This window comes from Typopeltis vanoorti, chromosome 21 (assembly GCF_054136105.1).
Source record: "Typopeltis vanoorti isolate ZY-2024b chromosome 21, IOZ_Tvanoo_1.0, whole genome shotgun sequence".
NCBI classification, from domain to species: domain Eukaryota; kingdom Metazoa; phylum Arthropoda; class Arachnida; order Uropygi; family Thelyphonidae; genus Typopeltis; species Typopeltis vanoorti.
In genome coordinates this window covers 15421324-15447277 of record NC_143569.1, presented here as the reverse complement: position 1 = coordinate 15447277, position 25954 = coordinate 15421324, and the positions used below count along the sequence as shown (strand labels likewise).

Below are 25954 nucleotides of genomic sequence, written 5' to 3'. Positions count from 1 at the left end.
CCAAATAAGGTATGTGCAAATTTTCTTCGTCTAGTATTCTGCATATATTTGTCTCTAAAACACATCTGTAATGCCCTAAGAATTCTTGAGTAAAAAGCCATTGACTTTTAAAAAAAAAGGGGGGGGGGGATGGCACTTCTAAACGAAAGCAGGCAAAAATAGCCATAAAAATGTAGCTTTTAAGAGGAGTAACATGGGAATTTTCCCAGAAATAATATTAATGTTCTAGATGTCTGGAGTAATTACTTTGAAGACTGCTAAATGAAACAGCCATGATGGTAGAAAACTCCCAACTGGAACGTAGTCAGGAAGACGTATTCATACTTGAAGTTGAAAAGTTATCAAAACCCTAAAATGTGGAAATGTGGAAGATTCAGAGAACTTCTCAAGTATACTTGAGAAATGGCTAAGAAAAATTGTGGAAAAGAAGCTTGGCAGATGAACATGCTGGATTCAGCTCAAATAGAGGCTATCTGGATCAGATTTTCACTTTACGACAAATAGTTGAGAAATCTTGGGAATATAACAAGGACTCATATTTAAGTTTTATTGATCTGGAAAAGGCATATGACAAGGTGCCAAGAGGAAAGCTCTTCAAAAGCGCTACAGTTATATGGTGTAAATGGGAAGTCTGTCAAGCAATACATGGTCTCTATTTTAGCTTTAAGTTATGTTTAGAATTAAAGGATGTATAGGAAGATGGTTTGAAGTAAAATCAGGTGTGCGACAAGGGCACATTATCCATATGGATCGCACAAAAAAAAAAGCAGTATTAAATCTGATATCAAAATTGGTGATGTTAATCTTAACTCTACTTTGTGCAGATGATGCTATACTTCTGAATAAATCCAGCACAAGTTTTTAAGTTTCCCTGACTAAATTGAATAACTGTTACAATAAATTTGGTATCAAAATCAACAATTAAAAGACAATCAATATGCAAAAACATTGAAAACATCAACTGCATCCTGGTGAACCTATAGAACAAGTAAAACATTTCAGTTATTTAGGCACAATATTTAGTGAAGATGGCAAATTAAGTATGGAAATACACAACGAAATTACTAAAGCTGGTGTGGTAGAAAGTCAGCTGAATAAATTTATATGAAATAAAGAAATGTGTCCAAACCAATTTTAACTTATGGATCTGAGAGCTGGATTAAAAATAAAACACTTGATCAATGACTAAACCTCTGATATGAGAGTCTTGAGAAAGATTTGCAGAATGAACAGATTACATTAAGGGCAGTATCACATCAAAAATGAGGATATTAGGAAAGAACTTGCCATGTTTAGCATTCAGGAATGTGTTATTATAGCACATCTTAGGGTATGGTCATTTAAATAATGGGAGAGGAAAGATTAGCAAAACAGGCATTCTTTGCCAGGTTGGCAGGAGGAAGACCAAGATGTAGACGGATTAATATAAGTATCTTAAAAGACAGAAATATAAGATCTGATAATATTGGTGTCTTAACAGATTAATTTGGAAGAAAATTATTGATTTGAAGTTAGTAATGGCGTAAGTAGTACTATCATACTTATCCTGTACACCTCCTGAGGGTACGTATCAGGAATTTGATGATCATGACTTTTTACACTTCTTTATTGATTGCTTCATACCTTGTTTTTTTTAATCCATTTTTTATATACTTGATTTTGTACAGGCTCTTTTTTTTAGAAGTACATCTGTGTACATTTTTATTTGTCCATTTGTCATATTTTAACTTGTGTTCAACTATGATAATTACTGTGATATATGACAAAAGACAAGTTTCTTTAAATTAACTTCAATTTTCTTTCTTTTTTTTTTAATACTTCTCATCTTCCTTTTTCCTTCTTTTACCTTGCAGTGTAGAGGGTTTTATTAATCATTGGACCTCAAACTGTTCACAGGATAAGGTGGTCAGCCTTACGTCCCAGTGTATCCCATGTCCTGTAGTGCTGAGTTCTCAAGGCCGGTTTGCCTGCTTTGGCAAACCAACCTTGAGAAAAACTACGGTCCATGCCCAAGACTGGCTAACTTGGCTATGGCTGAGGAAGATCCTTCAGCTCCTCATGTCACTGATTGGAATCAAACCTAGGACACTCCTTTCCCAGGCATGTGGTTGCAAAGTGCACAGCCACTAGGCTAACTGCACGGGCTTTTTATACTTAGTGAAGGTAATTACTTTTCTAAATCACTTTAGGAATTGAACAACATAGATCCAAATATAAATTAAATTATACTTTAATAAATATTTCCGATATTTCGGCAACGTCACGTTGCCATTTTCAAATGGAACTTATAAAAAGGCACTTGCACGCAGGCACTACAACACAGTAACTGAGAATGAAGAGATGAAGCTATTGTTCTAATAGAAGTCCTGATGGTGCCCTCTAGTGGGCTAAGTAGGTGTTCTTGGCCGTTAGGCTGAAGGTGTGCTGATGTATGCCTCTCAAATTTGGGGCAGTCGCATACAACCAAATTTGTTGAGGTTTGGAGAGTTTCTTAGGGCTGAGGCTGATTCCATAAATAGTCTTTTGAATTTGTATTTGCTACAGTGTATTACTGTAGCTTTCTTTCACCGTATTCTGTGGTGTGTATCCAGAGCATGGTCTGCAAGACCAGAATGGCTGTACTTGTGAAAGTACTTGTGAAGGTAATTACTGTTGGGAATGTAATTGGATAGATGTTTTATGATTCTTTATGTAAATTCTTTTCTTTACCAACCCAGCTGCTTAATACTGAACACATAGTACAGTATTTGGATTCTGTTCTTCTCTCCCCCATCCATTGATACAAAATCTCTTTGTGTTAACCTTTAAAAAACTTGCTTGTGACACTGGTTCTTAGTTTCACTAGTCTGCTTAGCACTTGTTGATAATTATGAGTTTAAGATGTCTAATTTAGAAGTATAATACAGATATTCAATTTATGTTAAAACAGGTCCTAAAGTTTTTGAGTTCCATGCATTTCATGGCAGGGTTTCTGTTCCAGTTATAAAAAAATAAAAATAGAAAATATATATAAAATTTAGAAAAATAGAAAAAAAAATTTCTTATCCACCAACTGTATGAGTGTACTATCAGTTTACAACAACAACAAAAAAAAAACTGTTGTGGATGGGAGCCTCATGAAAAGAAAAGACTGTTTATTCCACAATTCCGGCCTGTTTGGCCTAGTGGTGAGCATATCCACTCTTCAGCCAAGAGGCCACGGGTTCGAATCCTGCCATAGGCATGGATGTTTGAGATTGTCTGTGAAAATACTAGTGGTGGTGGGTGGTAGATGGCGTTGGTGTAGATGTAGTTGGAGAATTGGGTGGAGAGAGTTGTAGAGTAGGTGTACTCCCTAGATGAGTCGTTGGACTCCCTGGAGGCGTTATGTAACAATAATAATTTGCATTTACATATTTCATTCTGAAAATAAGAATATGAAATTTGTTGCTAATTTTCAGAAATCTTAACTGTGTCAATGTGTTTTGATCCTATATTAATGTGTTAGATTCCATTCTATTGTAGTTATGTTGACATCTTGTGATATCCCAAGAGCACCCCCCAGTTCATCTATACCTATTTCCTATTGGTCTCTGTCACTTGTCACTACATTAGCTCCTTGAAGAGTGATTGTTCAGTAATTCAACCGTTTCTTTTATCACCCTACTTATCCATTGAATTCATTAAAGTTATCATTCATGGTCATTCTTCCTTGTTTTTGTCATATAGTAAGTGTTTGGAAGTTTTTTTTGTCTTTCTAGTCTGATTTCTTTTCACTATGTGATTTTCTCTTCTTTACAACATAGGTCATCTTTATTGCTTGTGCTTTCTACTACTCACAAGCTCATTCATTGTTTCTCCTTATATTCCTTTCACAACAATTTACATTTTCAGCTAAATGATATTACTCATCCATATAACCCCCACCTGATTTTGGGATTTTCTCTTTAATTCTGTATGTAGTCCAGTAATGTTTCTCTCTAACGTATTTTGGCACTTTTTGAGACACTCATCCAGTGTCTCAAAAAAATGAAGAACATACGAATTGGTCGTCAACAACTGTTTTTTGAGACGGTAATCTTCCCCCCCCCTATTAGTGTGTTTTCGATTAGTGCTTCATTTTTTTTTTCTATACCCAAATTGGATTAGTGCGCCTCTAAAATTGGAAAATAAATGTTACAGATTTTAAAAATTTTCTATCTATACATTTTTATGGGTAACTATTTTAAAAAATCACTCACCAGAATGAAATAATTTAGTTACCGATTTAAAACATTTTAAAAGTTATTTTTAATGGCATACTACACTACTTCCATGTATACATGTTCCAAATTTTTACCACTAAAATTTATGTCGTCTGCTATAGTACACCCACAGATTCGAGACCCTTCAACACTTCTGAGCATCTCACAAAAAGGAGAATCCATTCCAATAATAGGTAATCAATCCGTCTGCTGGGATGAGTTGTTTATTATTACACGTCAGAAAATTAACTTCTCTTTTATGATCATTGTAGTTTTTAAAGTGGTAACTATTTTGCATGTATAACAGTTGGAAAATTTTATCTATAAAGCACATGATTTCGCATGTTGCCGACCAATTTGTACGTCCTTTATTTCTTTCTCCCCTTCAATGATAACATCCAGGAGATAATTAAATCTCATTCTGAAGAACTGAGTGATTCCAACCTGCTAAATTCAGATGCACAGCAGGAAGATCCCGAAATACATGAAGAAAATTTAATCACTGATAGTCAGCCAAAAGACATTTCACAGAAACAATTTGAAAATATTTTTCATACAATCGAAGTTTTTAAGCAGCAATGCTTAGAGACTGACCCTGGTGAAGAGAGAACCAGTAAAATTTGCAGAAGAGGCAATAGGGCCATACCATTGATTGTATGAAAAAAAGAAACAAAATGCCTGTCAAACTACGTTAGTCAGTTCTTTGTTAAGAAGTAGAATAATAAAATTTATATTCTGAATATGTTTTATTATCTTTCAGCTTCATGATTTTCCTTTAACTAGGCCCTGAGACATACCTTAATTAGTTTATAAAAAAATTAAGGTTCAAAAAAGAAATTCAAGGAACGAATTGCACTTTTTCCCATAGGTTATATTTGATTAGTAAGTTTTCGATTAATGCACCTGTTTTAAAGAATGCATTAGGAGCACTAATTTAGGGATTGCTGTATGTTCTTTCAAATATACCCCACATTAACCAAAAACTCTATATGCTTGGCTATTTCGCAGGATTAAATTATTGGAAAATTTTCACATCGAGAGCACAGTTGACTATCATGGCCATTATCAAATCTTTGGATGATTTCACTACATTCAGCCCTTTCAAATTCAAAGTCCACTCCTTTACATGGTATTTGGTAATTATCTATGCATAAATTCCAAATATCCATATAAATTCTGTACATAGGTACTAATGACATCTATATATCATCATTACCTCCCTCTCTCCATTTTGTGTCCTTTGTTGTCGTTGCTTCGTGTTCATTAACCTTATTTGTTGATTCATTCCATATGAAACCAAAAGTGGCTAATACCATGTTTGGTTTCCAGAGCTGAGATTCTATACGGCTTTTCTGTGTAGTGTGAGTGATGCCTCGCTGGTCAGAGTTTCTCTTCTAATCAAGAGGTGATTGCAGCCATAGAGATATTTTGCAGGTCTTACTGAGAACCACTACAGGGACAGGATAATGGTGCTGGAGCATCGCCGGAATAAATGTATTAGTCCTAAGATTATGTTGAAAAATATAAATATCAAAATTATAAATTTGTTTTTTTGTGTTAGGGCGAGAACTTTTCACACCACCTTCGTATCTTAAGTAGCATGTGGCTAAAGCAACTGGGGACTTTATTGTTTTGGATTTGGTGATAATTTTACAAGATGTAATTGTTAATGAGGTATTAACATTGCTGCCAGTTGGCGAGAGTGATTGTGAGGTATTTGTTTGGGAAGTGGTGACACAAGATAAGGTTACTGCCAAAAAAAGGACATGTGGAATTATAAAGTGGGTGATTATGGGAAGCTTTGTGGTCAACTAATATCAATATGTTGAGTAGATGAGCTGTGCAGAAAAGATGTTGACAGTACATAGAAATTCATAAGGTAATATTTGACACAAGCAATATAACTTATAATACCAAGAGTTAAGTATGTAAGTAGAATAGGAGTGAAATGGATGAACAATCAAATCAGTTAAGCTGCTTTGGAAAAGAATGTTGTGGAGCAGATACACAACAATTAGTGGTGATCAGTTCTCCGAAGAGCATTAAGTGAAAGCTAGGAAGGTTTTGATCATCTTAAAGAAAGAAAAGATGCAGTATGAGAGGAGATTGGCTGGTCAGGCCAAGGTTAATTCAAGGGAATTCTCCTCCCATGTGGAAAGCAACAGGAAAAATAATTATTTAAAGTTAATACTGGTGCATAGTCATGATGGCAGAGTGACTGTTACAAAGGATAGAGTGGAATTATTGAATGAGCACTTTATATCATACTGGTGTAATGAATGCCAGGCAACATGTAGGAGGGAGAGAACTTTTAGGAGAACTGGAAGTTGAAAGAATTAGAGGTGTATCAAGTGTTGATTGGGCTAGATGTTAATAAGACTGTGGGAATGGGTGACATATCATCATGTATTTTTAAGGAATATGCAAAACAATTAGCCTATACCCTTGACGGATTATTTAACGAGAATCTTGCAGTAGGTAAGGTTTCTAAGGAGTGGAGTGAGGGCAAAATAGTACCAATCCCAAGCATGGTTCTAGGACAGAATCCTAGTCTAAAAATATAACTGGTCTATAATGGAATGCAATACTGAATTGGAGAGGAAGTTGCTTTACCTTTATTTCCAAGCATGTGCAAGAGTAAAGAGAATGAAAATATACATTGCTAAGCATCAGCTGTTCCAGTTATAGTGTTTTGTGTCTTATATAAAGATTGGACATAGAAGAAGAAAAATTAGAAATGGAAGATGGAGGAAATCTTTTAAAAAAAGAGAAGGTTGAAGTTTGTGGTAGTTATTATTCCACATACGATTTATTCAGTTAAAATTGAATGAAACTTGATTGTTTTCTAGTGCATATAGAAATGAAGTAAATTTTGATGCATGAACATCATTTTATTTAAGATTCTCAATTTTGAAGGGTAATTTTAAGCTTTTAATGATTTCAATGAAATATGCTGAGACTTTTATATAGAAAGTAAATTCAATCTACAGTAATGGAAGAGGCCAGAAGAACATTTTTCTCCGCTCCCCATCTAAGTTGCTATTAACAAGTTTGAGCAGTTTCTGTTAATTTTTAAGAATTCAAGAAAAGCCAGAGAGTAAAATCTCAGAATTATGTCCTAAAATAAAATAACTGTTTACAGTGTATAATTAAATAAAGGAGGAAGTGTAGAAAGTGTTTTCATACCATTTCATGTTGTGATCTAAAATTAAGCACACACACACGTGTGTTTAATTTTATTTTTATTTATTTTTAATTTTATTTTTATCTATATTTATTTTACATATTTTTATTTTCAGTATGAAATTCATTTTTATGCTTCACAAAACTAAATGGTTATTTTAAGTTACCTCTATATTCTTGTGTTCTGAACTAGTGTGAAGATATATCAATAATGGCAACAATCATTGAGACTTGCTTATTTCGTCATATGATTTTATGCATATCTATTTGTTGAAACATGGTATTAGTAATGAATGAGCCATGTTTTGAACAGAAATCTAGCAAGTACTTACTATTATTATTGACTGATGTGCACATGTACACCAATAAAAAAAAAAAGACTTGCACAAAATTTTTGCTTTCAGAATTTTTAATTTGCTGTCAATTTTTGAGCATGCTACAAAAATGAATTATATAATAAATCATATTTGTCACTTATTTTATTTAGTAATTCCTCCTATATCTTCACAATTCCAATTTGTTGTCAGCCTGTAGAATCCCACTGCTGGGCAAAGACCTCCCTCATGTTACTCCATTTGGCTCGATTTTGGACTGTTCTCAACCAAGTTGGTAACCGGATATCTATGCCAACTTAATACACTCTAATTAGTCACTTTTTGCCTGTGCTGTAGGAGAACTGATGTGATGTCAGCAAGTCACAGAGGTATATTTGTTTAGATTGTTTACTGTCTAGAGTACAGTCACTTGACCTCATGTAAACTGTGATGGATTTTGTAGTTGCATGATTTAAAGCAATTTTTTCAGGTTATACCTGGGGGAAAGGGGAAGGTGGCAACATTAATATGAGAAATATTACGTTAGCAGTTTTAGTGTGTTAAATTCTCAAAATATCACTATTAAAGCAAAAATGAACTGCAAATTTTTTAAATTTGATTGGCTGACAAATGCGTCAAAACAGCAATGCCAACATTGCTGTCATACTAAGAGTTTGTAACTTGGGACTTTTGCTATTGCAAGCATAAACTGCTGCCCACATTGAATATCAGACTAGAAACTTGTGCAGATAGACCAGAAAAAAATGTAAATAGAATGTTGTGTGCTGTATTATATCCATGAGGTTTGACATGATAAAGTTTAATGTTATTGTAATAAATTTAGTTTAATCCTTTATCCAAGTGTAAGCAAACAAAGTTTGCACCTGAAGTATCTTCAGGACTGAGGCAACTCATGGTAAAGGTGGACCAAGCTCTCATCACTACTTGTCTTAATATCTCCCAGAATGCAAAGCACATCTCCTTGCAGACATGTATAATGCTGTGCATTAAGTTCTGGAAGGGCCACTACCCAGACTGGTTTAGACTTTTATTGATTTTGATGTCATTAATGTTATTGGTAAGTTCTTTAGGCCAAGATGTGATTTTTTAAAATAATTTATACACTTTTTTTTTTTTTCCATTTGAGATTTGGCAGGATCTTGATCTGTAATCTAGTATATGGAGAAGTTTTTAAGGAGATTATTCATTCATTTTTATATTCTACTGCCATTATTAATTAGATAGAACAGAAAAATGAACAGTTTCTTTAAAGACACCTCTGCATACCAGATTACAGATCAGATTCCACCAAATCAAATGAAAAAGTGTATAAATTATTTTAAAAAAGTTGCAACTTGGTCTCAAGAAATTGCAAAAAAATAAAAATAATAATAAGCAGCCTCACCATGTTTTAGTTTTCTGCATGGTAGGTAGCTTTCTCATGATGAAGGGTAGCGAGTGGTTGTCTGGGACTCGACTTATATGTTGATGACTGACTCTTCAACTTTTTTTTACAGCAAGGTCAAGTTTCCTCACTCCATTGTTAGTTCTATAGTAGAATTCTACTGCTGTTATCTGGCCTTTGTTCTTCAACCTATTATATTATCTTCTGACATGTACTCCATGTGTGTGTGTATGATAATATATGAGTAACATGAGTTTTTTATAATCTGACAAGCTGTTATGCAGTTCTCCTTATCACTTCTTCCCCTAGTTGTACAAGATTGAGTTGGCAGAGCAGTGATTATTGTCCTAATTAAATATACAGGGTGTTCGGGATAAATTTGACAGTTTCGTAAGGAAAAAGAAAATCTTCTTTGTATCTATTAAATTTAATGAATTGACAAAAAACATTACAGGCAGAGTTAATTACAATACTATCAACAAGATTTACTCAAAATAACCACCATTAGCATCGATCACAGCTTCAATTCTGCTTCGGAACCTCGAACAAGCTGATGCTACAGTCTCCCTGGGAAGGGCCGCAAAAACTGTTTTAATTTTATCCATTAACTGGGCTTTTGTATTACTGGAAGTGCGATTGGTGTCTTTTTCAACTGCGCCCCATACAAAATAATCCATGGGGTTAAGGTCTGGGGAGTTTGGAGGCCAAACATTTGGACTGGTGAAGTCGTAGAAATTTTCAGACAACCATTTTTGACTTTTCCCATAGGTGTGGCAAGGGGCCGAATCCTGCTGCCATACATACGGCCTACCATTGGCTACCCTTGTTATCCAGGGCTTGACTACAGTTAGCAACTCCACGAACAAAGCCCGAATTCCAATGCCAGGGTTCTTCAACACCTGTTCCTGCAGATTTGCGAGGAATTCTGCTGTACGAACGCAATCAGATCGTCTGCTAGGGATCTTTCTTCTTGCTACATCCTCGTAGTCACCATTGCAAGTCTCTAGTTCATGCCTGATTGTTTTTACTGTATTCAGGGAGCATTGGGCAGCAGTCGTAATATCCTTATTTTGATGGCGGGCACGAATCATCATGATACAAGTTATTCTCTTCCATGATTCAGGTGGGTTCCAGCTATCCATCCTTTCTGACATCTTGTATATGAATGAAGAAGGGTCCAAACTTTTAAATGAAGAGAAGTGTGTGTTAATACATGTAACTTACGGAAAAATATAATTAATTATAAATATGTCAAATTTATCCCGAACACCCTGTATTTCAATCCAGGCAGGAAGCAAGTCTCATGCTTGATCCATTGATGTTGAGAGGAAACATGTTTAGATTCTTGTAATTCAGCTCTGTCATGGCACAACTTTAAAGCCCATCTCCTTGGCCCAGCCAAGGCAGTTGCAATCACTCTCTTCCATTAAGTACCCATTCAGAAGTCCATTGATAATCAACTTTTATACAAGAAGTCTCAGAGGCAGCAAGACATAATTCTGAAGTGGAGAAAGAAAATTTCTGTAATCTGAATAGATGCAATCTAGGTACTAACTATTGCAATGAGGGAGTGAGTCCCAGGACCTCCATGGTTTATAGTGGCATGGAGAAATGCTAATGGGGGGAGTACTAAGTGAGAGACTTTACATAGGACTTACCTCTAGTTAGGTGTAGGAAGTAATTTATAATGAAGAGTTGCAGTTGAGGTTTAAGTGTGGCTTTTCAGAGAGAGAGAGAGAGAGAGAGAAGATCCTATAGTGGATGGGAAGAGGAGTGGCCTGTTGCAGAACAACAAGGTATCTCCACACATTCAGAACTAAGATAAAATGCAGGGACATTTTTTTTGCAGGGTTAACTCAGTTCTCAACCTTACATTTCTTGTTTCTGACTGAGAGGACCAGTAAAGGTGTACTCAACTTTTTCACACTTATTTAAACCTCGAACTTGAAAAAAGTGCAAAATGCTTGTTGAGAAGTTCCTGCAAGCCTTCTTTAGTATAGGCTGTGAGTATAAGATAATCAGGGAATGCCATGCACCGAGTGAGTGACCAATGGAAGAGAAAAAAAAAATTAATTGATGATACATTTGAAGAAAATAGGATACAGAGGATCTCCTTGGTGCTCATCCCTAAGTCTTGGGCTGGATCAATCTGGGGCCTAGAGTGCTAGTTAGGGGATTTGCAGAGTAGATCTCTGATTCATAGGTGAGGAAAGATTCTACACCTGCTGCAGTAGACTGTGCTGAAAGTATAGCTTGTGAAGGGTGACTCGGTCAAAAACCTTCTGGAGGGTCAGTGATGCCATAAGATAGTATCTCTGACTCCAGAGTTAGTATCTGAATTCAGAGAGAGAGGAGAGGAAAGAATGAAGATGTTCTTCTTGTGGACAGCTATCCACAAGGATGAAGGTTTTCTGTCTGAAATTTTTAGTTGTAAGACTAAAAATGTTTAGCTAATACTTCATGAAAGTAGATGTTCTAGCACAAACACTTCCATTCTACTTGTAGAATGCGTGCATTTGGAAATAAAGGGATCTCTGTCTCCATTTGGATCAGACAGATGATGCAGGATGATATTCTGCTAATGGAAAGAGATGTTTCCTGGAAAATTCCAATTTCAAATAATGATTCAACTTAGTTATAATAGATACTTCATTGAGTGACATTCTAATAATTTTCTCTAAAATCCTTTGAGTTTAAAATCCTTGAAAAAGTTCCATGTTTGGTCTCTAGAGCAGTTTCCAGACTACATAAAAATATAAATAAAACTACAAAAAAAAAAAAAAATATATATATATATATAAAAATCACCCGTTAGCTCATCCATGGCACCAGGGTTTCTCAAACTTTTTCTATGACGGAACACCTTGGTTATTTTGTGATGTATTAATTAACAATTGCTAATTAATTATTAATCAATAATTAATTAAACATCAATAAATTAATTTGTGCTGATTTTCATTGACATCCTATTCTGATCACTTCTTCTTCTTCTTCTGCAGCTTCTCCCACTTAAGTGGGGTCACTGTTTCTTATGAGTCTCCTCCACACCTTCCTGTCTTGGGCTGTCACTACATCCAAGTTCTTCATCTTCAAGTCCTCTTCTACCAGCTCCCTCCATCTCTTCTTTGGCCGCCCACGCTTCCACCTTCCTTGCACATCCATCTGCATGACCCTTCTTCCCACATATTCGTCCTCCCTCCTCATCACATGACCAAACCATCTCAACCTTGCCTCCTGTATTTTCGCTCCTAAGTTCGTAACTTTCACTGTTCCCCTGACATAGTCATTTCTCAGATGATCCTTTCTGGTCACACCGCACATCCACCTAAGCATTCTCATCTCTGCTACTTCCATCTTGCTAATGTTATTTTTCCTCAGAGCCACAGTTTCTATAGCATATGTCATAACTGGCCTCACTACTGTCCTATAAATTTTGCCTTTCAGATTGATCGGCACCCTCTTATCACATAACACTCCAGCCATCTCCCTCCAGTTCCTCCAACCTGCTTGTATCCTGCATCCCACTTCCTTCTCACCTCCTCCATCTTCCACTGTCGAACCTAAGTATCTAAAGTCTCTCACCTTCCTGATGACATTTCCTTCCAGCTCCAGGTCTGACTCCTGGCCACCGCCCACTGCGCAACACATATACTCTGTCTTACTTCTGCTCAGTCTCATACCTCTCTCTTCCAGTACTTTTCTCCATCTTTCCAGTTTAGTTTCCGCTTCTTCTCTTGAATCTACACACAGCAAGATGTCATCTGCATACAACATTGTCCAAGGTGCATCTTCTCTCACCTCCTCTGTTACCACCTCCATCACAATATTAAACAGAAACGGACTTAATGCTGACCCTTGATGCAAGCCAACTGTTACTTGAAAACTTTCTGTCTGTCCCAAACAGGTCCGAACACTTGTCTTCACATTTCTGTACATTTCCTGCACCAACCTGACATATTTCTCCGGCACCTTCTTCTCCCTCAGACACCTCCAGACTTCTTGCCTTGGCACTCTATCGTATGCTTTCTCCAGATCAATAAATACCAGATGTAGCTCCCTTTGTTTCTCTCGATATTTTTCCATCATCTGTCGTAACCCAAAGATAGCATCTGTTGTTGATCTACCAGGCATGAAGCCAAATTGTTCCTTTGCAATCTCCACCTCCTCCCTCAATCTACCATCAAGAACCCTTTCTAGGATCTTCATTGTGTGGGACATCAACTTTATTCCTCTGTAATTTTTACAGTCTTGTGCATCCCCTTTACCCTTGTAGATGGGAACAAGAGTACTCTCCCTCCATTCCTCGGGTATATTTTCCTGTTGGCAAACTTTCATGAACAGGTCCCACAGCAGGTCAATTCCCTCTTCCCCCAGTGCCTTCCATGCCTCCACTGGAATTCTGTCGGGGCCCACCACTTTTCCATTCCTCATCCTCTTCATGGCCTCCGTCACTTCCATTCTACTGATGTTCTGCACCATCTCCTCTGTGAGTCCTTACATTTTCCTCATTCAGAAGTCCATCAAAGTATATTTTCCATCTGTTTCTTATGTCCACATCCCTCCATAATACTCTTCCTTCAGCATCTCTGATCTGCCTCACATGTAAGATGTCCTTAGCTGCTTTATTTCTACATTTCGCTAGTTGGTAAATTTTTCTCTGACCTTCCTTTGTTTCTAATTGATCATACAGATCTTGATATGCCATGGCCTTCGCCTGTGCCACAACTCTCTTGGCTTCTTGCTTTCTCTCTTTGTACACCTCTCTGTCCTCTTCCACTCTTGACTCATCCCACTTCTGCTTTGCCTTCCTCTTAGCTGTCACTGCCACTTGTAAATCATTATTCCACCACCAACCCTCCTTCTGCTCTCTAATCTTTCCAGATGTCTCACCAAGCACCTCGATTGCACAGCTCAGGATTACTTTTGAATTATGTTTCCACCAATGTTGTACACTTTCCAGTCCATCCGAAATCCTCTCTAACACTCTCTCCCTAAAACGATTCCTCACACTCTCTTCTTTTAAGCGAAACCACTTAATTGTCTTCATCCCATGGCAACCAGAAGTTCTTATCTTCGATCTTAATTTAAAGTCTGCGCACAGCAGTCGGTGTTGTTGTGCTACTTGATCTGTTGGAATTACCTTACAATTTGTCACAACCTTAAGATGTTTTCTTCTAGTCAAAATGTAGTCAATTTGTGAGCTGTTGTTACCACTTCTAAATGTTATCAAATGTTCTTCCCTCTTGAAGAAAAACGAGTTCACAATTGCCAGATCAAACGCTACTGCAAAGTCCACAACCCTCTCTCCTTCCTGGTTCATCATTCCCACTCCATGGCCACCATGCACCCTTTCACAGTCTCTATTCTGTCTTCCTATGTGCCCGTTCAAGTCTCCTCCGACAATCACCATCTCATTTTCTTCCAATTCCCTCATTTCTTCATCTAACACGTTCCAGAACTCATCTTTTTCCTCTGCTGTACAACCAACTTGCGGGGCATATGCACATAATACGACCACCCGCTCTTCTCCAAGACCCAATTTCATTCGCATGATCCTGTCGTTTCTTCTACCCACTTCCAGTACTTCACCCTTCATTCTGCCACACACCACAATTCCTACACCATTTCTTCCCTCGTTATTCGCTCCAGAGTAGAACAATTTAAATCCATCTCCCAGTTCCTTTGCCTTTCCCCCTTTCCACCTTGTCTCCTGCACACATAAAATGTCCAACTTCCTCTTCCTCATCATGTCTGCCACCTCTCTTCCCATTCCAGTCATGCTTCCAACATTCAGTGTTCCCACTCGCAACATCCTCTCCACCTGCTGGGCTCGCTTCTTTAACCGCACCCGCCCTTGATGCGGTAGCCCTCGTCCACTTCTTACAGCTGTAGGGCGATGTGGCTGCGCGTCGCTTAAGGAGTACGCACTAGCCCTTATATCGTTTTCTCTTCGACTCATAATCATAGTTTGAGTTGGCACTGAAGTTTTACGACCGGATGCCCTTCCTGACATCAACCCTCGCATTTATCCGGGCTTGGGACCAGCACATATTGAGGCTAGTTTGCCTCCTTTGGTGGCTGCATAAGACGAAATGACTTAGCAAGATAGGAAAGACTCACCCCTAGCCCTCGATCAGATCCTATTCTGATCACTAAAAATTTAATATTATAAGTACCTGCGAGTGAATGCTGACTTTTTCTTTTCTCCTGTGTGCTTGTAGTTTTTCCCTCCTTTTGTACATCCTGGAGATCTTTGTAGGCTTGAGGTGGATGACTCTCTATCTGTTCCATCACAAACACCTTCAATAAGAGATTTCTTAATAACAAAATTAAAGTGCCTTGTCTCTTATTCATATTAGAATTTAAATCTGTATTCCTATTACTTTTAAAAAACCACGGCACTCCAGTTTCAGAAGAAGCACTTGCACACTGCAATACGAACTTGCGAAGAAAGTATTCAGTATTAATAGATTTGAGAACCGGATACAGACTACCTTGATCTTCAATTTCAATGGAAAAATTTTCTTTTTACTTCCTTGCTGATTTGTAGCTGACTTTTGCAATAACACAGATGTTATTTCGTTCAGTTTTGAGAACACGCTGCCCATTGTTGTAATCAGCTTGCAGGCAATTTTTATGATCGATCATAAATGGCAGTATTCTCTTTCCTGATTGTCGAAAGATTTTGATGTGTGAAAACTAACGATAATTCATGAATATTTCCACATTTAAAAATATGACTCTTGGTCACTGACATTTGCTGCACAGATGTCATTTCCTTCAGTTTTGAGAACAGAAGATATGCCTCGTTATAATCCACTTGCAGGCAATTTTTATGACCCATCATAAACAGAAGTATTCCCTTTCCCAAATGTTGAAAGGTTTCAATGTGTGAAAATCAATGATATACGGATGTTATTAGGCATTCTGGGTCTGAGCTTTTCGACATATTCACAAATATTATTCTCCTCAGAATATTTCTACTATAAAATATTTATTCATGAAAAATGCTTAGAAAACTAAAATGACAAATTATAGAACTTTTGGCGGAACACCTATTCACCTTCTGCAGAACACAGTTTGAGAAACCCTGCATTTCACTAATATACTATAGTTTTAGATAAATCTTTTGTGGGTGAGAGCTACACACACGATTAATAAAATAAATAAAAACATCTAATAGTCAGTTTTTTTCCAAATTTTCAGTATATAGAAGAATTTAAGTTGTACAACTGCTCAGAAAATGCTTACTATTTCATGCATAATTACTAAATATGAGAGTTTTTTCTGCTTGGAATTTTGATTGGCTGTGAAATGTCTAGTCTTATTTGGCTTCATCTCTTCACTATTCTGCATTGTATAGTAGAAAGATATCATGGTGAGGCTGTAATTTCTTTCATCTCACTGTTAGTATCCTATGTCTGTAGATATGTGTGTTCGGAGCTGGTTTGCCTGTATTAAGGAACAAAAAAAAAAACCTGAGTTTTCCAGGAGGGGGGGGGGAACCTCCACCTCTGTATCAATTAACTCACTGTTTGAAAATATCTGATAAAGTTTTCTTTCATCATAGACTGGATTCAAACATGGGTCTTTCTAACCAAAAGACTTGTTTATACTGAGTTAAGGAGGCTCCCATATCTTTGCTGTAGTTTAGTATATTGTGGTGTTTGCACAAAGTAGTTGGATTTCTCATGTTTATTGCTTTATGCATTCTTTTTCAGGTTTGTCATTGCATGCAAAACACTGCACATTAATTGAATTTGTGACATGAAATGTGTATGCTGTTGAAATTCACTGCTGATTACAAGATTCTTATGCTGAAGCAGTTACAGATGTAAATACAGTACATTGTTTGGGCATGAAAAACAAGTGGGCAGTCAAAAACAACCACAGCTGATGATTTCTGTAAGGAGAAAGCTGAGCACTTAATCATAAAAATGGTGAACAAATGAGATTACTAGCATTGAACTTGAACATTGGATTAGCTTGAGTTACAGAATTGGCTACAAGAAAGTGTGCATGTGTTAGGGGTACAGTGATAATTGACTAGCAAAACGAAACAGATGAGACTTAGCAATTCTGAAATTAGGCATTTCACAACTCCACACTATTTTTGACAGTTGTCTCATTAACTACTTGCATTGATTTTTTTCAGTTGTCAATTTTTCCTTTCATTTATTTGATGCATGATTGCAGATATCTTTCGACAGCAGGTACATCTGAATCTTTTTATTTGATCTACATTTACGAAATGTTTTTTCCCAGCATTTAGTGAATTAAAGTTGTTCATATACCGTTGTAAAATCTTTCATGATAAGTGACTTCATGACTTATGTTTTGTTTTACATGTTTTTTAATTAAGGAGAATGCACTCAGAAAATTGTTAAATTTTGACTGAAATTATATTTTCTGCAATATTATTGTATTCAGCCTTTGTTAAGAATAATGTGGCACATTATTCATCATCATGTAAAGTATTGAGTAACATTAAATCAGTTAGTCTAATGCCAAGATTAGATAACTGATTTAACATGCAAAGAATGACATCAGCATGTCTGGAGGTAAATATGTGACCAATTTTGAGAGATGCGCACATGCACATGACAGAAGTCAGGGCCTATATAAGGCAGGTCATCAGAAAAGAAATTTGTCTTAGGATTTTCTTCAACCTTCTCTTGCATAAGTCTCTGTCATGATGAGATCACTATCAGAAGTTGAAAGAGAAGTGTCGTTTATCTTAGGATTTCCTATTTCTTCCTTTACCTGAGGTCACCGTCACACAATATTTCATTGTCGGGAATTGTAGGAGAGGTGTCGTTTGTCGTCTACCAGGATTGCTGCCATGTGGGAGATTTGTCAAGTCGTCGTAAAAAGGAGCTGCATTTCACTGCCATGCCAAAGGTTTAATAAGGAAAGTTATAGTTGACTACTCGAACAAGGAAGAAATATTAGTGGGAAAACAGGAACGAGTTAGTAAGCAGAGAACCTACATGTGAACAAAGGAATAATGTGAAAGACTATCTGCTGAACTTATATTGTAAGTAGTTGTAATACTGAACAAGGTTATATGTTAAATGTCTATGTTTGTGAGTTATTGTATAGTAATGATAAATGAGGCTTAACTAAGGTATATCTTATAATTGTGTAATGCTATGTTATATTGTATTTAACTAGAGTAGAAAGAATTGAGAGTAGCAAGAAAACTAATGATTCAGTCAATGCACTATCCTAAAAAAAAAAAAATTAAAATCTGTACAAGAGAAGTTTATGATTTATGTTTATGCCACGACTAGTTTAAAGAAAAAATAATATTAAGTGAGAATATGAAATGATATCTTTTGTCTTTGGTTTAAGATCTTATACTCTTGCACTTAATATATAGCCTAACTGGTGCAGTCGTTAAACATATAAATTTGCCAGACTATAGGGCGTGGGAGATAAGATATAGTAGAAGTATATATGTGGCGGTATTAGAGAGTTAAGATAACTGACCACTAACGATAATTAAGTAAAGAGAAATTAAAGACATAGCAGGGTAGTGGAAATAAGTAGTATAACAAAAGGTGCAACCAACAGGATTACCGAACATATAACCACTACTTTACTGTCATTGGTTTCATCGTAACATGTGTGTCATATTTAGCTTTCCTATCTTTTTCTTTCCACCTTATAACTAATTTTACTCTGTTTCTTGATTTATGTGTATATTTTTTCTTACAATTTGTGATGCCACACATCTTTTCATTAGATGAAGTTATACCCTGGCCTCCTGAAACAATCCCTGGCTATGAAAGGCTATGAAAAATATACCAAATGCCCTTGAGACCCATATCAGATAGTATTCGTTCCCCTACTTATAAAGTGGATGATAAATGCATGTAAACACAAGAAAGATATTTAATTAACCAAATATTTCGGTCTGGAAATAGCAGACCATCTTCAGTGGTATTACAAGAACAGTTTTAAAAAATATAAGCTAGAATAATAATAGATCGTTAAAAAAGAACACGCCACCACGTGTTGTTATATCACTAAGTATTAAGCATAAAATGGAACATTTTGAAGTAGAAACCTGATTGGAAAAAAAAAAAAAGTAATGAGTAATCTTGATTAGACTTTCCCAGATTTTTGATATAGATATACAGTCATTATGATTCAGGTTAGGACGATGGAGTAAGGCCTCCACGCTTTCCTTGAACAAACGTTCAAACCTATAACGGGATCTATGTAAGAGGCGAGTCCTGGACCAAAAGATGCTGTGGTCAGTTTTAATCCCATGTTGAGCCAATCCAGACTTTTCAGGTTTGTTGTGGAGGATTGATGTTCTTGGATTCTCTTTTCAAGAGAACGTCCAGTCTGTCCAAAATAGGAAAGATCACAGTTGCAAGGAATTTGATAAACTCCAGGAAGAGATAAAGTTGAGCGTTTGTCTTTAGGAGAAGGAAAATGAGAAGACAATTTGTTGATAGATGAATATGTAGTTGTTAAATCATATTTGTTTAAAATTCTTGCGATAGGTTCTGAAATATCGGAGATATAAGGAATAGGCACTCGACATATTGAAACTTTGATGTTTTGTGGAGGATTATAAGAATTGAGAAGATGTTGAGTACTTTTTTTTAGAAAAACCATTGTTTCATGTGTTGTTGGATAGTAGAAAGTTTTTTCTGTAGATAATCAAAAGTAGAACAATTAGTTTTGGCTCTTCTGATGAGGTATTTTATAATTCCTGTGTTTTGACAAGGATGATGGGCTGATTCTTTAAGAATATAACGATTATGAACGTTGGCTTCCTGTATACTGTAGTTGTAAGAATATTTGAAGGTAACTGGATGAGGAGAACGTCTAAAAAAAGATAACTGGTTGTTTTCTTCTATTTCCATAGTAAACTTTATATGATGATGCAAGGAATTAATGCTGTTTAAAAAAGAAGGTAAAGAGTTTTTGTTGTGAGGCCAAATAGTATAGATGTCATCTTACCCAAAAGGATGGTTGAGGGAAAATAGATGAGAAGAGGACTTTTCCTAAATGTTGCAAATAAAAGTTGGCTAATGCAGGAGAAAGAGAACTTCCCATGGCCGTTCCTTCTACTTGGCTGTAAAATTTATTTTGACATACAAAATATCCAGGATGTATTACAAAATCGAACAGTTTTATAATGTCTTGAGGAAAGATGTCAGCAAGTAATTTTAAAGTTTCCTTAAGAGGTACATTGGTATATAAAGATTCTATATCAAAGCTAACCATAAGATCTGGTTGTAATGAGACATTTTTTAATTTTTCTAAGAAATCTGAGGAGTTTTTTAAAAAAGAATTAGAGTTGCCAATGTAAGATTTCAATAATTTAGCTAGATATTTGACTATACAGTAAGTAGGAGAATCAATACAATCTACTATTGGACGAAGAGGATAGTCAATCTTATGGATGTTTGGAAGGCCATAAAATCTAGGAAGTCTTGCAAAATGAGTTTTAAGTCTTTCAATTGTGTCTTTATCTAAACTGATGACTTCATCTGAGAGAGAATTTAATTTCTTTAGTTGTCTGTTGGTTGAATTATAATCAATTTCTTGATATGTGGAGCAATCTCGAAGCAAAAGAGAAAGTTTTCTTCTGTAATTTGTTGAGTCCATCACTACTGTTGCTTTTCCTTTGTCAGCTTCGGTGATAATGAGGCGATTATTTTTTCTCAAGGACTGTAAAGATTTCATTTCTACTATCCAACAACACATGAAACTCAATGGCTTTTCTAAAAAAAAAAAAGTACTCAACATCTTCTCAATTCTTATAATCCTCCACAAAACAAAGTTTCAATATGTCGAGTGAATATTCCTTATCTCCAGTAATTCAGAACCTATCGCAAGAATTGTAAACAAATATGATTTAACAACTACGTATTCACCTATCAACAAATTGTCTTCTCATTTTCCTTTTCCTTAAGACAAACGCTCAACTTTATCTCTTCCTGGAGTTTATCAAATTCCTTGCAACTGGGATCTTTCCTATTTTGGACAGACTGGACGTTCTCTTGAAAAAAAGAATCCAAGAACATCAATCCTCCATTCTTCACAACAAACCTGAAAAGTCTGGATTGGCTCAACACGGGATTGAAACTGACCACAGCATCTTTTGGTCCAGGACTCGCCTCTTACATAGATCCCGTTATAGGTTTGAACGTTTATTCAAAGAAAGCGTAGAGGCATTACTCCATCGTCCTAACCTGAATTGGAATGACTCTATATCTGTATCAAAAATCTGGGAAAGTCTAATCAAGGTTACTCATTAATTTTTTTTTTTTTCCTCAATCATGTCTCTACTTCAAAATGTTCTGTTTTATACTTAATACTTAGTGATATAACATCATGCGGCATGTTCTATTTTTTAACGATCTGTTGTTAGTATTCTAGCTTGTATTTTTTAAAACTGTTCTTGTAATACCACTGAAGATGGTCTGCTATTTCCAGACCGAAATATTTGGTTAATTAAATATCTTTCTTGTGTTTACGTGCATTTATCATTCAGTCTTATGTCACAAGTATCCTTAAAACAGCAAATACTTATAAAGTGGCCAAAACTTTAATCCAAGATCTATCATTACAAGCACTTCCTCCCACATCAAAAACTCAGTGCACTTACTCTCTTCATATTGTATATAAATGACCTGCTCTCACATCTCTATCCATAGCTTTGCTGTGATAACAATACACTCCATTACTCCTTTTCATTTGACAAACTTCATAGTGCTCAGTTGTTACAATCCTCGAAATCCACCTGGATCAATGTCTTGAATCTTCTAGCTATATTTCAGTGGGACAAAGACTGTCTTGTAGACTTCAGTGTACTGCAACACAGTTCTAATCTCTTACAAGAAGGAGCTCGCATCTCTTCCCCTAACGTTTGATAATTCCCAGGTATCCAAATATAATGAGATTTCCCTTCTTGGACTTTTTAACCTTTCCTGGTACAAACACATCTCAACCATAGCATCTGCAGCCACCAAAAAACTTGGTGCATTTTTTTAAACAAGACTACTTCACAGCTGCTAACTCGACAAATTCCAAATCATGGAATATTGCTCATATGTTTGGGATGGTGAACCAAAGTCCTCTCTAAGATTGCTCATTTCTATCCAGAATAGGACAGTTGAGGTTGATTAATGATCCATCTCCAACTTATCCACTTCAATCCTTCTCCCATGCTCAGTTTTCATCTTATGTCTTTTCGACAGATAGTTTCATGGACACTGCTCTGTTGAATTGACCGCTATTATTTTTCCACTTTCCTCCAAAATCATAAGGACAAGAGCTATTGCTAACCAACACCCTTTTACAATTCTGCTTGAAACTCGCCAAACATACTTTTCTGGATTCACTTTCATTTCATCTCTTCTGTTCTTTGGAGCAACTCCCCCTACTCTGTCGGGGGAGTTGTTCCAAAGATTTGGCTGCCTCATTTTATCTAAAATATGGAAGGCACATTCAGTGAGTTTCCATCACCTCACCCTTAGAGGACTGTAAGATCTTGTCTTACATACTCAGTCTGTTCTTGCCTTCTTGCCATGAAGATGCTTCAGACTGAATGTGATTTAATAGATAAATAAATTTAGTAATTATCTCTGACCGTGCTTTCTCCATTCAACTTCAACGTTGAGTTATAAGGAATGTCTAAGTATGCACACCAGATTTTTTTTTTTTCAGTTTCAATTCGTTAAATAAAGAAATAAAAAGAAATCAGAATTTCATGTTCAAAAGGATGTGAAAATCTTTATGATAAAGATACTATAGCCCAAACAAATTATGCAGAATGAGGATAAAGAAATTTCCATATACCAAGTTTCCTGATTTAGCTTGGTTGATGGATGTGCAGAGTTATTTTTAATACTGTGTATAATTTCCTAAATTTATTATACAGCATTAAAAGTGATGGAATATAATGTACAATTATCAAGATTTGATTTATTTTGAACTAACTAGTCATAGTTACTGTAATATGTAGTAGAAATATCAGTGCTATTGTTGTGTATGCTGCAAAATGACCATGAATAGATAAAGCAGGTGCTCTGTGGTTTTTCAGAAACTAAATCGAATGTTATTGTTCAATAATCCTTCAGTGAGGAAGAGCATATACAAGTGGCATTGGCATTTTTGAAGACCTGATGAATCCAGTGTTGCTTTGCTGTTATTGAATGATTCAATTTACATTTTTCATCTAGCACCCAGCACACTAGACAAAGACATTGCCTCAGTCTGTCTTCATATCCTGTATTTCAGAGACTGAACACTGTCTTAGTGAATCTTCTTGAAAACTACGTGACCAGAATTATTAACGTCGGTCAAGAGGCTCATCGTAGTGGGATCTCTCATTTAAAATAAATAAATAAAATAATCACCTGTGTCTTGAAACCATTTCATTATCTGCAATTGCTACACTCAGTTGGTGGCGTCCATCTCCATGCAAAGAATCTGCTTTTTACTCCCCTTTCTCACACCTCCTTACACAATTTCTTGGGATGGCCTTTTGTTCTACCTCTGCACTCTTTCTCTATTATGAAAATCTCAGCAATATAATCTAGTAATAATCCCTCAACTTCTATGTTCCTATCATATCCCATTTCCTTCTATTTACAAGACTCTGCAAATTGCCTTCCTTCAGTATGTCTTAATACCAAGTGTTCTCAGAGACCCAACTGCCTTAGTGAATCTTCTGTGGACGCTTCTGAGATATCCTCATTCCCTTGAAAACCAGGTTACCAGATTTGCACACGGTAGTTCATATGTGACCATAAAAGAGAACCATAACATCTTTGCTTCCACATATCAAGATATTCATCAACATTCTCATAATTTGTTGTGATGTCTTGACAGATCTCTCATCTGCTAAAATTTCCATATTAATTGTATACTTTAAATCCCATCCTTGCCTATCAGACTTCAACACCGTACACTTTGCAGCACTGACAGACTGGTAGAGCTACTCACATATTCTGTTCAGATCCTTTTGTAAAGATATAACATCTGCTCATGTGAATAGTGGTTTTACTTTAGATATTTTTAAATAAAAATGTCTCTTGATTATTCCATCTTACAAAAAAAAAAACGGTTGAAATATGGAAAATTTGAAAAAAGTGACTATCCAAATCCCAGTGGTGGTTCTCTTTCAAACGTTTTCTGTGGTTTTATCATTTACTGTTTACATTTAGACATAATGAAATATATATATAATAGTATAAAGAAGGAACCAGGAGAGTGACTCGGTGAGGATAACAAAAGTGCAGTATGAGCAGAAATGAACAAATCAGGTGAAGAAAAATCCTAGGCAGTTTATTGGTATGTGGTAAGTAGAAGGAAGAATAATTATGATTAGATGATGTTAATAGATAAAAATGGTAGAATGAATGGTGATTGCTGCAGCAGACATTGTTAAGATATTCAGTGATCAATTTATAAGGGTATTTCATCCTTATCAGGGTGAAATCCCAAACATAAATGTAGAGGATGGCTTAATTGTGAGGTGAGCAGGAAGTATACGAGGAAATAAGTAAACTTGATAATCACTAAGGCAGTAGGATTTGATGACATATAACCATGCTTCTTAAGGGAATGTTCCAGGGAACTGGCAGTAGTATTGGCATGCCTGTTTTAATAAGAGGCTTAAAACAGCACAGGTTCCAAGGGAGTAGAAAGAAGGTAAAATTGTTCCACTGCATAAAGGTGATAAGGCTGTGGCTACAAATTATAGGCCAATTTGTATATCTGGAGTTTTGGCTCATAACCACAGGGAATAACAGTAGTATTCCTTGTGGTTATGAGCATTGGTTTTCTAAAGGGAGATCATGTTTCACTAACTTTTGTGCTATAACAAAAGTGATGACAAATGCCTTGGACAAGGGAGATGCATATACAGTGTATACTTAGATTTTACAAAAGCTTTTGATAAACTGCCACATGACACTATTAAACGGCAGTCTGTCAAAAGCTTTTGTAAAATCTAAGTATACTACTGTATACAGATAGCTATCAGAAAGCAGTATATGGGGGTTCACTATCCCGTTAGAGGAAGGTCACTAGTGATGTGCTAAAGGGGTCAGTTTCTATTGTTGTACAATTTATATATTAATGATATTTTAATTTGTAATAGTTTAAATGGTGATATTCAGCTGGTGCTAAATTGTGGAGAGCAATGCAGAGTCAAGCGGATGTTATGGCCTTACAGGAGGACTTGAATAAATTGCATAAATGGGCAGATAAGTGTAACTGTCAATTCAATGTTGCAAAGTGTAAGGTTTGAGATTTGGTAAGCAATGATAGAATGCAAAGTAAACACTTGGTGGGGAAACTTTAACAGAAGTAGAGGAGATGAGAATCTAGGTGTGATAGTGAATAAGGACCTGAAATTCAGAGACCACATTGTGCACAATTTGTGAAGACGTCACATCAGACAATGACAATGATGTGGAGGACCCTGACATGCAGAAATAGAGAGGTTATATAAGGCTTTGATCAGGTCTCATATGGATTGTGCACAGATTTGGTCACCAGATTTTCACGGTGACCAGGATATATTGGAAAGAGTCCAGAGAAAATTCACAAAGGTGGTCTTTGGAATGTGGAGTAAGAGGACAGATTGAGACAATGTAAGTTGCAGAGCCTCGTGAATAGGAGGAAGGGAGCGGGGAATATGATGAGACATATAAGCTGGTCAGGGGTTGTTATTGAGTCGATATGGAAGAGATTTTTCATAGAATGGGAGAGAGGGTAGAAGAAGAGGCCATCACTGGAAACTGTATAAGGCATGGGGAATGAGGAGGAGGTTCTTTGCATGGAGAGTGGTT

General features: G+C 36.2%; 1 protein-coding gene across 4 annotated transcripts in view; it reads left to right on the top strand.

The window, feature by feature from the left end:
• LOC150094641 (tudor domain-containing protein 7-like) overlaps positions 1 to 25954 on the top strand; it is a 624604-nt gene that overhangs the window by 235188 nt on the left and 363462 nt on the right. The gene's annotated exons all lie outside the window — the stretch shown is intronic.